The sequence below is a fragment of the Lycorma delicatula genome, chromosome 13, assembly GCF_047948215.1.
Source record: "Lycorma delicatula isolate Av1 chromosome 13, ASM4794821v1, whole genome shotgun sequence".
Classification (NCBI taxonomy): domain Eukaryota; kingdom Metazoa; phylum Arthropoda; class Insecta; order Hemiptera; family Fulgoridae; genus Lycorma; species Lycorma delicatula.
In genome coordinates, this window is record NC_134467.1 from 18431736 (window position 1) to 18447327 (window position 15592).

At 31.6% G+C, this 15592-nt stretch overlaps 1 protein-coding gene across 3 annotated transcripts in view; it reads left to right on the forward strand.

The window, feature by feature from the left end:
* Duox (dual oxidase) overlaps nt 1-15592 on the forward strand; it is a 390283-nt gene that overhangs the window by 80362 nt on the left and 294329 nt on the right. Inside the window, exon 2 of one of the 3 annotated variants that reach the window (XM_075381171.1) lies at nt 1377-1423. The exons of the other annotated variants lie outside the window; for them this stretch is intronic. The gene's annotated coding sequence lies outside the window, so the exon portion shown is untranslated. The remainder of the gene's footprint in view (nt 1-1376; nt 1424-15592) is intronic. 3 annotated transcript variants of the gene reach the window in all.

A 15592-nucleotide genomic window follows, 5' to 3' on the forward strand; every position in this document is an offset into this window, starting at 1 on the left:
TCTATTTGCCGCAATACATCTTTATTTGTCACTTTATCCACCCATCTGATTTTTAGCATTCTCCTATAGCACCGCATTTCAAAAGCTTCTAATCTTTTCTTCTCAGATACTTCGATTGTCCAAGTTTCACTTCCATGTAAAGTGATACTCCAAACATATACTTTCAAAAATCTTTTCCTGACATTTAAATTAATTTTTGATTTAATTTGATGTATATTAAAATAAATATAAAATTTCCATAAATATAACAAGCGATCATCATGATATAAAATAAGTAAATAAGAAAGAATTATAATTTATATACGCCTATTAAATTACATATACACATTTTTGGTGCATTTCATTTAAATTTATTTCATTTGAATGTAATACGATCTTCCAATTCTTTAAAAAAGTGGACAGTTACACATTTACATTGTGGTGAACACCACATTGTACCACATTTTTTCTGTGGTGTGCATATCAGAATTTTATTTTTTTTTATATATTAATTTTGTTTCACGACGTCGCTCAAGTAGTTATGTGATATAAGTGAGAACGTGTAGGATCCGTAACCATCGGTTCGAATCCGACTTCACATATATATATATAACTGTTTTTGTTTTAATTTAAATATATTGATTTATTAATAATTATTAACTATGTAAAAATTTTTCAATTAAAATGAAAAGTACATAAAATTTTATTTCACTAATAATTTCTGAATTTTTATTCATTTTTTTTTTCAATCGGAGATTAATAATTATTAATAAATAAATATATTAAAATTAAAAAAAGGAGATGAAAATGGATTTGAACCTCTTTCTCCTTGTAAGATCCAAATATTTCATTAATTAAAATTTTATTTTGCTATAACTCTGGAACCAATAAAAATAAGTACCACTTATGATATATCGTTGAAAATCTGTCAATGAGGGTTTATTACTGCAGTTAAAGAAAGTCCAAAATCCAAATATTTTGGATATTGGGCTTTTTTTTGGACACTTTTGGTCCAGTCCATTGCAATGAAAAGGGGAGGTACACCACTAGATGTTAACAACAGTCCTAAATCCAAAATTTCAACATCCTACGGTTAATAGGTTTTGAGTTATGTGAGATATATATACATACGTACAGATGTCACGCCGAAACTAGTCAAAACGGATTCAGGGATGGTCAAAATGGTTATTTCCGTTGAAATCTGAAAACCGTAATTTTTCGCGATCACAATACTTCTTTTACTTCGTACAAGGAAGTAAAAAAGTTAATTTTTTGAAAATATTTTGTACTGGATTCTGTTCTGGATGAAGCATTGACATTTCTTCAGAAACTATGGATAAGTAATTTTACAACTTATTTTTTTAACTTTTTTTAATTTGAATTTTTTTTTGTTTCAGGTAAATTAGTGTTAATTTTGAATACGAATATAATGGAAGTGTTTATAGTAAGTAATTTTAATTAATATTTTTTTATATTTTAAAATTTAAATGGTTAAATTTAAATACCCTTGAATAGTTTAAAAAACATTAAAATTCTTAAAATGATATATAAAGTATTAGTAAGTAGTAAGCAGTGTGACACACTGAAGAAATTTCTAGCGTAGGTCAGCATATACTGTAATATGCTATTCAATATACGTGTATAATTTTTGTTGATTTCTTTTTCGCATGAAATCTGTCCTTGCATGTAGCAGGCAGCTTTTAATATATTACGTACATTACACACACCTTCCGTTATTTTAAAATTTTTGATGTTTAATTTAAAATTAAAATTAAATTTATTTTCTAGAAATACTTGTATATAAAAAAAAAACGGTTATCTATTTTTTTCCATCTAAATTAAACACCTTCAGTCTATTTTTACTCTTTACTAAAATTGTTCATGCAGAGCCTTTTACCTCGTTTTATTGTAAACACGATTATTTCGTCATTTTTTTTTGTCTTTAGTCATTTGACTGGTTTGATGCAGCTCTCCAAGATTCCTATCTAGTGCTACTCGTTTCATTTCGGTATACCCCCTACATCTTACATCCCTAGCAATTTGTTTTACATATTCCAAACGTGGCCTGGCTACACAATTTTTACCTTCTACCTGTCCTTCCAATATTAAAGCGACTATTCCAGGAAGCCTTAATATAAGTGTGTCCCTTCTTTTAGCTATATTTTTCCAAATGCTTCTTTCTTCATCTATTTGCCGCAATACCTCTTCATTTGTACCTTTATCCACCCATCTGATTTTTCACATTCAAAAGCACCACATTTCAAAAGCTTCTAATCTTTTCTTCTCAGATACTCCGATCGTCCAAGTTTCACTTCCATATAAAGCGACACTCCAAACATACACTTTCAAAAATCTTTTCCTGACATTTAAATTAATTTTTGATGTAAACAAATTATATTTCTTACTGAAGGCTCGTTTCTCTTGTGCTATTCGGCACTTTATATCGCTCCTGCTTCATCCATCTTTAGTAATTCTACTTCCCAAATAACAAAATTCTTCCACCTCCATAATCTTTTCTCCTCCAATTTTCACATTCAGTGGTACATCTTTGTTATTTCTACTACATTTCATTACTTTTGTTTTGTTCTTGTTTATTTTCATGCGATAGTTCTTGCGTAGGACCCCATCTATGCCGTTCATTGTTTCTTCTAAATCCTTTTTACTCTCGGCTAGAATTACTATATCGTCAGCAAATCGTAGCATCTTTATCTTTTCACCTTGCTCTGTTACTACGAATCTAAATTGTCCTTTAACATCGTTAACTGCTACTTCCGTGTAAAGATTAAAAAGTAACGGGGATAGGGAACATCCTTGTCGGACTCCCTTTCTTATTACGGCTTCTTTCTTATTACGGCTTCTTTCTTATGTTCTTCAATTGTTACTGTTGCTGTTTGGTTCCTGTACATGTTAGCAACTGTTCTATCTCTGCATTTGAACCCTAATTTTTCTTAAAATGCTGTACATTTTATTCCAGTCAACGTTATCGAATACCTTTTCTAGGTCTATAAATGCCAAGCATGTTGGTTTGTTTTTCTTTAATCTTCCTTTGTTAATCTTCCTTCCACTATTAATCTGAGGCCTAAAATTGCTTCTCTTGTCCCTATACTTTTCCTGAAACGAAATTCTTCTTCCCCTAACACTTCTTCCACTCTCCTCTCAATTCTTCTGTATAGAATTCTAGTTAATATTTTTGATTTCGTTATTACAACTTTGAATGATTATAGCTCGATAACGAAGAGATGAACAGAAAAACTGGTTTCATCACTGTTGTAAAATTTTAAATCATGTGTCATATGTCCACCTTCCTATTTAAAAAAATCTTTTTCGGCACGCCTAAAGGCGGTGGTAGATTTCACCAGTCCTATGTAGGGGATAAATGCCCTGGTGTCTCGGTTCCCGTGATGGAGCGGGGACTCCTGGGGTCTGTTAGGTGTGAATGAATGAAAAGACCGAGACCTGGCCGGCGGTGTGGGTTCCGGTGTGGGTTCATACGCTTTGGCGGCTTCGGCTCCTGCGCCGTCGGTTTGGCAAAAGGAAAGACCGAGATCCGGTCTCCGGCGGGGGGGCTGGGAACGGCATAGCCGGGCCTGCTTTCTTCCGTTGGAGATTAGAGGCAGGCAATTAAAAGATCCGGAAAGGACACGTCCTCGAGTCGAGTATACTTAATTGGATGTCCGGCTCGGGGATGTAGGGGAAAAAAGTAGGTGATAAAAAAGATTTCCACTTTAAAGTTAAGAAAAACTTCGAATTTATTCAATACGACAATGTTTGCATATTTAGAATACGACAAGCCCCATCTTCATACAATTCCAGCAATATTTTGGTCATCCCTTGCCATAAGGATTGATCATATCAAAAATTCTTTCAGATAAATGTTTTAGGTAATATTTAGAAGATTAACGATCACTTTAAACGGACTCGATACTGTGCATATTAAGGGAGGTATGATTTTTTTTGTCTTCCAAACCCCATTTTTTCCACCGTTTGGGGCAATGATTGGTGATATCAAAAAAATTTACTTAGATAACTTTTAGTCCCTTATCTAAAGAATAGTAGAAACTTTAACCGAATTCGATATTTTACTTAATAAGAAAGTTATAACGAAATTTTTGTTTTTTCGAAAAAGTCGTCCCCCCATTGCCACCCCTATGGTCCGATTTTCCCCATTAACGATCTCGAACGAGATTTTTTGTCTTTATATTTTATGTATTAATTTGAAAGTTAGCGCAGAATTACGGCGGTTATTGTGTCCACAAGAATGTGAAATTCTTGTGGACACAATAGCCGGGCCAAGGGGGTAGACCCCTTGGCCCGGCTACAAGCAGCCCCTGAGTTGGTTTCAGGATTCATCTGGGCTGACCTGAGTCCTGAGGATGCAGGTTGTGGCTAGGGTGTTTGGTTGATGTGTATATATATATATATATATATATATATATACAGAATGATTCAGAAGGATAGGGCAATACTTTGACAAATCATTGTAGAGGCTAAAAATAAGAAAAAAGTTCATATAAACATAGGTCCGAAAAACGCTTCGTTAGCGAGTTATACAGGGTGAAAAGATTTCCCCCGAGTTTCAGTTCCTGCGGGTAAATTAAGGCTTTCTGAAATTCCGGGAAAATCAATTAATGGGTAAATTCAATTCTTTCTTATGGTTTTTAGCTGGGAAATCTAAACAAATAGGTCCCAGAAATGTATCTCTCTTAGTTTCTAAGATATCCCGTGTAAAACGCCAAAAATTGGATCAAAAAACACATTTTTTTAAGTTTGACGTACAATAACGTTGTTAAATTGGCAATAAATCATACATTTTTTAAACATAAATTCTAGAGAATTTAATTATGAGAAGTTGATGTAAATAATGTCGACAGAAAACAAATAAAATTTTAAACATGTCGACTTTTATTAACAACAAAACCGACGAAAACTTAGAAGAAAATGTTACAATAAAAGAAAACAGATGTGTCTAATAGGTACAATAATTTTAGACTACGGAAAACAAGTTGGCAACACTGATTTTTTTCATCACAATTTGTTTAAATCCTACTCATTGTTGTCAGTTAATCGTGGTTACGTGTTAAATAACTTTTCGCTGATCAATCGTGTTTGCAGTATTACGTCGCATTCTTATCGTAAAAATTACAGAAAACCGTTAAGAAATGTAATTTTGTATTCGTTTTACAGCGCATAAAAATCAAGTCTGTTAAAAAAAAGTGAAATTCTGTAATCTTCACTAATGCCGAATATGCCGACGTGATTTTCATCTATGGATTTTGCAATGGAAGTGCTGCGGCAGCGGTTACGGAATATGGACATAGGTATCCTGGTCGTGTTGTACTATATCGTAAAGTATTTATTCGAATTTTTCGATTTCCTAGCTCAAAAACCATAAGAAACAGTCGAATTTGCCCCTTAATTGACCTTCCCAGAATTTCAGAAGACTTTAATTTACCGGGAGGAACTGAAGCTCGGGCGAAAATCTTTCACCCTGTATAACTCGCTAACGAAACGTTTTAGGAGCTATGTTTATATGAACATTTTTCATATTTTTAGCCTCTAGAATGAGTTGTCAAAGTATTGCCCTATCATCCTGAATCAATCTGTATATGTATAAATGTATATATAAACTTTTATACTGGGGGTGTGAAACGCGTTGATAAGTAGAAATTTTGTGGATGTCGAATCATGGTGCCCATTACAATAGGTAGCTTTCTTATGAATTCTACTTAAAAATTAAGTTTGATTCAACGCGGCGGATCGAAGTTGCCGGACAAAAATTAAAAACTCAACATAATGCAGATTTTTTTAACACCTTTTCTTTCTGCTTCCAAATATCTTTCTCAGATATGTCGTATAAATTAGTTTACATTCTTAAATTATCAGCCGGTATTTTATTTTTCTATAAATAATAATAATAATAACAAAAAAGGAAAATGTAAATAAATATAAAAAATAAATAACCTTGATTTTTTTTTAAATGTTTAAATATTAAGAACAATAAAAAATAATTTCAATGTCCTTATAAGAAAAAAATTAAATGTATTAAAGAGTCGAGGTTGTAACAAAAAAATATTTTTTTACTGAAACTAATGCGGTTGAAAAATTTCATTTTAATTGTCTTTTCTTTTTTTTTGTTCTTTTGCCTTCTTTTGCTTATTACAACTGATAATGACCTTACGTTCCGTTATGTTTTATTTATTTAATTCTTTCTTTTTTTAATGTAATTAGTTTTTAATCTGATTAAAAAAAAAAACATTGAAAATATGTATAAACTAGCTCTACCCGCCACGCTTCGCTGTGGCACATTGTGGTTGCATGGATGAGAAATGAGAAACAAAACAAAGCATACGTTTCATAGAAGTTTGCTTGTGGATACTTGTGGATATACAATATTTTTTGTTTTTCCACTGTCTGCGTAGATATAAAGGCTATCTGGTTTGCCGACTCGGAAAACACGCAACATACAGTTGTCTATGTGAGAAGCAATCCGCATCTAAATCTAAACCACACAATTCTAAAGATTGACCTTGAGCTTTATCGATTGTAATTGCAAATGCCGATCGAATTGGGAATTGCAATCTTTTAAATTAAAATGGTGTATCGGTCGGGATTACGGGTATTCGAGGAATGAGGACATATTCACCTTTGAAAGGCCCCGTTAAAATCGTTGCTTCCACTACGTTATTCATCCATTTCTTAACTGCAAGTCACGTGCCGTTGCAGAATTTTGGCCGATTAATATTCCGCAACAGGATAATTGTCATTTTTTGATCGAACCGTTGCTAGAATCAATCTAATGAGGAATGTTTTCCCAGTTCCTCCTGGTGCATCCAAGAAGAAGGTCCCCCCAACTCCGTCATTTATCATTTGCATTATGCGATCATAAATGCCTTTCTGTTCACGCGTTAATTTGGGAATGTTTGATCGGACATATGACTGAAGATCACCGATGTTGTAAGTCTGTTCACGGCGTAAATCGACATCAAATGAAGCGATTGCAGCTCGGGTGGGTGCTGGCATTCCCGATCGAGTAAGAACTTTATTTGCAATAGCTAAGCACTTGTCTTCAATATTTATTAATGCTTCGTTGTAAATGCCTTTTGTAAATTCCACGGTCATATTGGTATTTTCTAGGCCTACTCTATGGAAAATATCCTCAGCCATATGCGATCGATATCTTTCCCGTAACTCTGCGGGAGATGAAGGGAGAATCAAGCGGTCAATATAATTGCGAATAATGCGCGAATTTGGTTTGGATGTGCAGTGTTGCACGCGTCATTAATACATATATTCCACTGTTGGTCGTTTTCTAATAAATTCAGAGCTTGGTGAAAGGCGCAGCTCAATCGCGACACGATCACACAAAAGTACCTCGATTAGTGAATATTTAATTCAGATTGTATAATAATGAATCAGATGCAAGCGGATACGTTTTTTTTTTTTTTTTTTTGCTAATAAACAATGTAATTGGGAACAGGTATTGTTTCACTAGTGACTGCGGTTGTCGTTAGCTAGTATGGCGAGTGTTCCCCTCGCTTCCGGCAGATGGCGTGGTCACTGGTACATAGCTGACCGTTAAAAAAACAGATTTCTTGCAGTCGCGGGTATGTAACTGATGCGAAAAATAGATAAAAACAATCTTTGATGCGGGTTATATATCGTGCTAAAATTTGAGCTTAATCGGTGCAGAACATTTTGAGATTTTGAACCCATACACAAACGAACTTAACATTTTTATATATATAGATAAGTTCATTAAATGTTTTATTTTTTCGTAGTTTTGTAAGATATAAAATAGTTTCACAGGTTTATTAATTTAATTAAATCATTCATATAAAAATATTAGTTATTTATTAATTTTTGTTTTGTTCGTCCGGACCAGTAAGGATCTCATTTGCATAATCGTTTGTTACTTTCATTTTTTCACCCTGTTGTTGTTTATCTTCCTCGGTAAAATTTCTTCCTGTACTTCTAATATCCTTCTTCTCTAGAAACCATAGATTCTTTGATCAATTTTTTAAATCGGTCTCTATTTAAACAGGTTTCGTTGGAGATTTGTTTTCTACTTCTTTAAACCGGTTAGTTTTCATACTACCGTTAAGATAATTCCTCAGAGGAAGAATGAAGATGATATGTATGAGTGTAAATGAAGTGTAGTCTTGTACATTCTCAGTTCGACCGTTCCTGAGATGTATGGTTAATTGAAACCCGACCACCAAAGATCACCGGTATCGTATTCAAATCCGTATAAAAATATCTGGCTTTACTAGGACTTGAACGCTGGAACTCTCGACATCCAAATCAGCTGATTTGGGAAGACGCGTTCACTACTAGACCAACCCGGTGGGTAGTTTTCATACTTAAATATTGGTTTTGTTAATCTGTTTTTCCTCGTTCTGTATAAATACCCATGCGAGGTCTGTTCAGAATATATTCGAACATTTCTAATTAGGCGCCAACGGAGATATTTAGTGACGTGCGGTTGGCAGCAATGTGTTACACACGACCACCTCTGTAACTACATGTTCTCGGATTGTTGATATCTCGTTTACTTTTTGTGTTATTGTTGTTTGAGTACAACATGTTAGTAGCGATTTTTGTAACGTACCATTTTTTGATGATTGAACGTCTGAATATCGTAGCGGTAAACTCGTTTTTCGTATCCCATTACGATCCTTTGCGTGAATGTTTCATCGTCATCGGCTGGTTGAAGAAGTCGTCAAAAATGCCCACTCGATATTCTTTCTGTTTTTTCGGTCATCAAACGAGGAACAAACTTTGCTGAGAGTCAATGCATCTTCAATTTTTAATGTTCAGAATTAGATGTTACAACAGTCCTAAATCCAAAATTTCAACATTCTTCGGCTAATCGTTTTTTTGAATTATGCGAGATATATACATACGAAACTAATCAAAATGGATATTTCCGTTGAAATCTGGAAAAATAAATTTTTCCCGATTAGAATATTTCTTTTATTTTGTACAATGAAGTAAAGAGAGAGAGAGAAATAGAGAGAGAGTGATATTAAATTTAGTAAATCACAAAATTACTTTTTGAGGAAGTCTATATCGATATCGAAATTCAATATTACTGAAACAATCAAAATTGTATTAAATACGTAAAATAGTTCCCTGTAATTTTATTATCAAATAAATTTGTTTTTACGTACATCACTACAATGATACTAAATGATATTTTATAGACAATGACCTTTTTTTTTGTTTTCAGTCATTTGACTGGTTTGATGCAGCTCTCCAAGATTCCCTATCTAGTGGTAGTCGTTTCATTTCGGTATACCCTCTACATCCTACATCCCTAACGATTTGTTTTACATATTCCAAACGTTGCCTGCCTACACAATTTTTTCCTTCTACATGTCCTTTTAATATTAAAGCGACTATTTCAGGATGCCTTAATATGTGGCCTATAAGTCTGTCTCTTCTTTTAGCTATATTTTTCCAAACGCTTCTTTCTTCATGTATTTGCCGCAACACCTCTTCATTTGTCACTTTATCCACCCACCTGATTTTTAACATTCTCCTATAGCACCGCATTTCAAAAGCTTCTAATCTTTTCTTCTCAAGTACTCCGATCGCCCAAGTTTCACTTCCATATAAAGCGACGCTCAAAATATATACTTTCAAAAATCTTTTCCTGATATTTAAATTAATTTTTGATGTAAACAAATTATATTTCTGACTGAAGGCTCGTTTCGCTTGTGCTATTCGGCATTTAATGTTACTCCTGCTTCGTTCGTGTTTTTTGTGTTTTATTAGCAGCTATAATCTCTTGTAAACTAATACGTTTATTTCTTTTTAAAGAAATGATGGGAATTAAAAAAATTGTTTCGTCTTCAGTATTTTCATTTAATATTAAAACAAGCTGTAGTGTATTTTCTTTATTATTTCAAGTACGTTATCAACTTTTTATGATATGCTACCTAGTACTATCAAGTACTGCTACCTAGCGGCGAAATTCGTAAACCCACCTTTTTGAGTAAAAAGTGCCATTTTCGAGTCCAGCGGTTCATCTTTTTTTTTTCATTTTCAAAATTGGAGGTATTTTTTGTAAGTATTCTTTATTACAAGTCTTAATTGAAATGAAATATAATGTTTTCATGCTTATTTTTTAATTTATTTTCCAAATTTTCATTTCACTTTTAGGTTAGGTCATATTTTGAACTGTAAACACAGTTCGTTGAGTTCGGCGTGTCCAGTTTTGCGAACTCTTACCGGTGATTTCTAGCGAACTTCGTGATTTCCCAGCTCAAATTACATAAGAAACTTCCAAAATTAGTCTTTAATTTGGGTCTTAAAAATTACAGTTGGGTTTGTTCTTTTTTTTATTCACTAGCCGTAACTCGAACACAAAGCGTTTCCAACCTATGTTTATATGAAATTTTTTAATTATTTTCACCAGTTTAACATGTACTGAAATTTTCTCCGTTTCTTTTCATCGCCCGGAATTTTTTTTTTTAATAAAAAGGTAAAATAACATTAAAATAATTGAACTAAATAAGGCTTAAAACTAATATAAATTATATAATAAAAAATTTAAAACTAAGTTAAAACAAGAGTTAAAAAAGTGAAATAAAACTTAAAACTAATATCACAGATAGAATTTTTAAAATATAAAAGTTAAAATAATAGAAAAATAAAAGAAAAGTTTCTTTGTGGAACAGTCTGTAGTAATGAGATTTCGTTATATAGAAAATCTATATGTTAAAAATATTTTCAACTTCAGTTATTTATTTAACGTAGTGTAAAACTTTTTAACATCTATTCATATGTTGGGAAAGTTGAACAACTCAGTTTATTTTATTTTATTTATTATTATTATTATTATGTTGTTTTGATAATAACTTTTTTTTATTGTACCCCTGAGTTTATCCCCCCGCTGGAGCCGGATCTGCAACTAAGCTTGTTTTGATAATTAAAAATTCAAATATTAAGTTATAAATTATTTAAATAAAATGCAACTAACTGATTTAGGTCAGAAGAAATTTAAATATATTAATATAAATGTATATTAATTTATAGTGGATTAAATCATTCTACATTGCATTTTTCATAGTATAAACTGCGTTTTTAATACATTTATTACAGAATAAATATTTTATTATATCAAGAATAATAAATATAAATATTATACATTAAGGTAATTAGTAATAGATTTTATTTTTTCCCAATGGCAAGTGTCCTGAATTTCTATGTACAGAACAATACAGAGTGTGTCACGAAGTTCTCCCGGGACTTTCTTAACCTATTCTACTTGTGAAAATATTGGAAAACGTTCATATAAACATATGTCCTAAAATGATTCGTTTGCGAGTTACGGGTAGTAAAAGATTTCGCTAGGATTTCAGCTACCCTGATGAAACGAGGTCGTATTCAAATTTTTAAGTTGTCTATTAGTGATTTCTTATGGTTTTTGACCTGAAAAATAAAATAAAATACGTCTCGGAACCGTAAATGCAATAAGTTTTGAGAAATCGTCGGTGAAAATCAAAATATTAGAATAAAAAACGCTGCCTTTTATTTTTGATGTACAATTACGTTGTTAAATGGTTTTTTTTTTGTCTTCATCATTTGACTGGTTTGATGCAGCTCTCCAAGATTCCCTATCTAGTGCTAGTCGTTTCATTTCAGTATACCCTCTACATCCTACATCCCTAACAATTTGTTTTACATATTCCAAACGTGGCCTGCCTACACAATTTTTTCCGTCTACCTGTTCTTCCAATATCAAAGCGAACTATTCCAGGATGCCTTAGAATGTGGCCTATAAGTCTGTCTCTTCTTTTAACTATATTTTTCCAAATGCTTCTTTCTTCATCTATTTGCCGCAATACTTCTTCATTTGTCACTTTATCCACCCATCTGATTTTTAACATTCTCCTATAGCACCACATTTCAAAAGTTTCTTAAATGGGTAAGAAATGCATAAAACTGTTAAACTATACTTGTAGAGAATTTAATTCTAAATAAAACTGTAAGATAAGTTAAATAACAAAAAGAAAAGTTAAAAAAATTCGAATTTTATTTAAAAACAGTACATTTGTCAGAAAAGTATTTACTTAATGTAAACAATAAACAAATTCTTTTTTGGTGATGTGAAATATTTGTTAAAATTATAAAAAAGGATGGTGCGTGGGGTTTTTACGTAGATTTCATAAGAAAGCTACGTATTGTAAATGAAATCATGATTTGACTTCCGAAATATTTCGATATATCTTTGCGTTTCACATCCCTTAGACCCAAAAACCACAGTCAGTTCAAAAGTTTATTACCAAGACGCTTATGAAATATTAATGTGATTCCTCTAACCGAGCTTTATAAATTTTTATATAAAAATAACAAAACGGAAAACTCCATTTTCTCCAAAGAGGAGAAATCGCCTTTCCCCTCCCCCCAAGGATACTTTTCGCTTAATTTTACAAGTAGAATCCGAAAAAATGTAGCTAGCCCACCATGTGTATATCACTCTATGTATGTATGTGTATCACTCTGTGTGTATATATATATATATATATATATATATATATATATACACAAATGTCTATTAATAACATCATAATATATTTTTTACCTCCTTAGAGAGTAAAAATACAAGTTTTTTTATTGACCTAATTTGTATTCGTGGTTTTATATACTTATACATTAATTACTTATATTATAAAATTTGGTTATTATCACGTGTATAAAAGTAATGAATATAAATTTTTCTATGCATTTTACGACCCAAAATATATTTTATATGATTATTATAATACTATAAACCTCTTTTATTTGATATAAATTAAATTATACAAACGGTCTTTTATTATGCAGTTTGTTAAAAAAAAAAAAAAAAAAAAATGGTTTTTTATTACTCTAATTTTTACGTAAGTAGGTAAACTAATAATCTCTACCTCGATAAATATTAAATTTTGCCAATATATTTATGTATATATAATTACTTACTATTATATATTTTAAGGTGTAATTTATTCTTATAACCTAGAATATTCATATTTTGATTAGGTAATACATAAAAAATATACATTTTCACTTCAAGAAGTTGAAAAGGTGGTGTGCCTCAGGGAAGTATTCTTAGGTCCCTTGCTTTTTTTTATATTTACAAACAATAACTCCGTCGGATTATTGTTTGTGAGGATAGTTGAAAAATGAGGTTCACAGGCAAAAAGTAGACACACGCGATGAACTGATTGCTTGCATTCTCAACGCTGCAGCTATAATCAAGGAACGCAAAGATACCGTTAGATTAGCAACACAAAATCTAGTAGAACGCGTTGAAAAGTGCATTGAAAACAACGGTGGCATTTTTGAAAGTTATTACACCACATGAAATACTAGTTGTAAGCAGCATTTTATCATTATCATAAAAAAAACAGTAAGTATTCTTTCTTCCTCCAGTTATTTTCTACTGTACATAACGAAAAGTTTTTCAATCTGTTAAAAATTAATCTGTTTTGTTGTTAATAAAAGTCGACATGTTTAAAATTTTATTTGTTTTCTGTTGACATTATTTACATCAATCTTCTTATAATTAAATTCTCTACAATTTATAAATTGTATGATTGAACGTGTTTTCATCGTTGAGTCGTACTTCAGTAGGAAATCAGCGGTTGCAGTGCAAGATTTGTTTCGCCATAAGTACCCAAATAAACCGGCTCCTAACAAAACATCAGTATTAAGGTTAGTCGCAAATTTTATTGAGACCGGTTCTGTTAATAACAAGGAACACAAAAGATCTGCGTCGGTGTTGAATACGGATACAGTCGCTGAAATCAAAGACCGATTACTCGCCTCGCAAAATAAATCGATCAGACGTTTGTCTGCTGAAATTAATTTGTCTAAATCGACTGTTCATCGGGCGACCAAACGATTACAATTACGACCTTATCGCATTCAAACGGTTCATCGACTTCTTGAGCCCGACAAATTAAAACGGCTACAATATTGTCAACGGTCCCGTCGATATCTGCGTGAGGGAATTAACGTTATGCATTCGTTATTTTTCATAGATGAAGCACGTTTTCATTCGGACGGCTACGTAAACAGCCAAAACAGTAGAATTTGGAGCGCTGAAAATCCCCGCGTTTATCATGAAAAACAATTACACCCGCAGAAGTCGGGCGTTTGGTGCGCGATATCGCGGAAGAAAATAATCGGTCCTATTTTTATCGAGTACACCATTAATGCAGAACGATATCAGGATATTTTATTTCGGTTCATCGCACTCTTGGAAGAGGAAAACAGACACTGCCGGCTACAACATGACGGTGCTATGACTATTTATTTACATTTTTAAGATATTTTATTCTTTATTATTATTATTTATAATATTATTATATTTATCGTACAGTATTTCCAACTTAGCAGACTTGCTTTTACCTTGTGTTTGTGTGTGAGAACGCACGCGTGTGTTTGTTCTTTTATTCTTTGACAAATTAAAAAAAAAGTCTTCCGTACTTGTTATTAATAAACACTTATTCATTACTATTTATGTAAAATAATATTTTAATAAATATTTATACGTATATATTTTTTTTCGGTTTTGGCTTAATGCCACGTTTTTTTTTTAAATACTTGCAATTATTTAAAATTTTCTTTTCTTATTTCAATTTGTCATTATTTTATTATCATTTTAAGACTTTATATATATTTATGTATGGTATGTGTGCGTGTGTGTACTTGCGTTAATATTTTGAAATGATGTATTTAAATTTATATTGAAAATATTAATTATGTAAATATATATATATATATATATATATATATATGTTTGTACATGTGCCTCGGTTTATACGCAATACATTTGTAAAAGTATTACTTTTGTTTATATGTCACTGTATTTTTTTTTTTGTGATAAATGTTTGTAATAATTTATAAATCGATGGCACTAAATAACCTTTTATTTATATTCGTAAATACTTAAAAGAAAAAAAACATAAATATAATTATTTTTTTAGATTTTGTTTCATTAACATAGTTATCATATATAAATTTTAAAATAAAAAATTTTTCAGTTATTTATTAAAATGTCATCAGTCTTAAAAATATAATCTATTTACATAGTGAATTTAGAAGAATATGACAAACATTCAGGACATGTTCTACTGGTGAAAATAAAGAAGAAAGTTCATAAATTCAGAAACGCTTTGATGAGACGTAAGATTTACCTTTTCATAAAATTAAGTCAGACTATAATTTTTAGGATTTTATATGAAATTTTACAAGAGAAAATAAAAAAAAAAATTCTGAAAACTTTTTTTTACTAGTGTTCGAGAGATTTGCGATAAAAAATAAAAGATTGGGGTCGAAAAACACACTATGTTTGGCATAAAATAACTTTATACAATACGTGAGCTGAAACTTTGCCCCTCGCCAACTGATATGTCTAGTGTATTAGTCATTGTATTGGACTAGTCTTTTGTGTCTGCATTTTATAAACAAATGTTTCATGTTATTAGTAATCAGATGATGTAATCTGGTTACATAGTACAGCAAACCCCGCTCGCCCGTCCACCCAAAGCCAGCCCACAGTTCGGTTGAGAAAGACAGGAGCAAACCTTCAGCTCAATTAGTGTAAATGGGTAATAAACAAATA